We start from the raw sequence: 1,675 nt of genomic DNA on the forward strand, positions 1-1,675 counted from the left end.
TCAGGTGGCCAAAGTATTGGAGTTTCAGCTTCAGTATCCGTCCTTCCAATAAATATTCAGGACTGATTTCCTTTAGGATGGACTGGTTGGATCTCCTTGCACTCCAGGGGCCCCCAAGAGTCTTCTCTAACACCACAGTTCAAAAGCGTCAATTCTTCAGCATTCAGCTTTCTTTATAGTCCAGCACTCACATCCATACATGACTGCTGGAAAAATCATAGCTTTAACTAGATGGACCTATGTTGGCGAAGTAATGTCTCTGCTTTTTAATATGCTGTCTAGGTTTGTCATAACTTTTCTTCCAAGGAGCAAGCGTCTTTTGATTTCACAGGTGCAGTCACAATCTGCAGTGATTTTGGAGCCCCCCAAAATAAAGTCTGTCATTGTTTTCACTGTTTCCCCATCTATTTGCTATGAGGTGATGGGACCAGATGCCATGATCTTCGTTTTCTGAATGCTGAGTTTTAAAACAACTTTTTCACTCTCCTCTTTCACTTTCTTCAAGAGGCTCTTTAGTTTCTCTTCACTTTCTGCCATAAGGGTGGTGTCATCTGCATATTTGAAGTTATTGATATTTCTCCCAGGCAATCCTGATTGCAGCGTGTGCTTCATCCAGCCTGACATTTCTCATGATGTGCTCTGCATATAAGTTAAATAATCAGGGTGACAATATACAGCCTTGATGTACTCCTTTCCTGATTTGGAACCAGTCTGTTGTTCCATGTCCAGTTCTAACTGTTGCTTCTTGACCTGCATACAGGTTTCTCAAGAGGCAGGTCAGGTGGTCTGGTATTCCCATCTCTTGAAGAATTTTCCACAGTTCGCTGCAATCCACACAATCAAAGGCTTTGGCATAGTCAATAAAGCAGAAGTAGCTGTTTTTCTGGAACTCTCTTGCTTTTTCGATGATCCAACGGATGTTGACAATTTGATCTCTGGTTCCTCTGCCTTCACTAAAACCAGCCTGAACATCTGGAAATTCACAGTTCACATACTGTTGAGGCCTGGCTTGGAGAATTTTGAGCATTACTTTACTACCATGTGAGATGAGTGCAATTGTGCAGTAGTCTGAGCATTCTTTGGCATTGCCTTTCTTTGGGATTGGAATGAAAACGGACATTTTCCAGTCCTGTGGCCACTGCTGAGTTTTCCAAATTTGCTGGCATATTGAGTGTAGTACTTTCACAGCATCATCTTTTAGGATTTGAAATAGCTCAACTGGAATTCCATCACCTCCACCAGCTTTGTTCATAGTGATGCTTCTCAAGGTCCACTTGACTTCACATTCCAGGATGTCTGGCTCTAGGTGAGTGATCACACCACCATGGTTAACTGGGTCATGAAGATCTTTTTGTATAGTTCTTCTGTGTATTGTTGCCACCTTTTCTTAATATCTTCTGCTTCTGTTAGGTCCATACTGTCTCTGTCCTTTATTGTTCCCATCTTTGCATGAAATGTTCCCTTGGTATCTCTAATTTTCTTGACGAGATCTCTAGTCTTTCCCATTCTATTGTTTTCCTCTATTTCTTTGCCCAGATGACTGAGGAAGGCTTTCTTATCTCTCCTTGCTATTCTTTGGAACTCTGCATTCAAATGGGTACATCTTTCCTTTTCTCCTTTGCCTTTCACTTCTCTTCTTTTCTCAGCTATTTGTAAGGCCTCCTCAGACAACCAT

Source organism: Bos indicus x Bos taurus, chromosome 3 (genome assembly GCF_003369695.1).
Source record: "Bos indicus x Bos taurus breed Angus x Brahman F1 hybrid chromosome 3, Bos_hybrid_MaternalHap_v2.0, whole genome shotgun sequence".
NCBI lineage: Eukaryota > Metazoa > Chordata > Mammalia > Artiodactyla > Bovidae > Bos > Bos indicus x Bos taurus.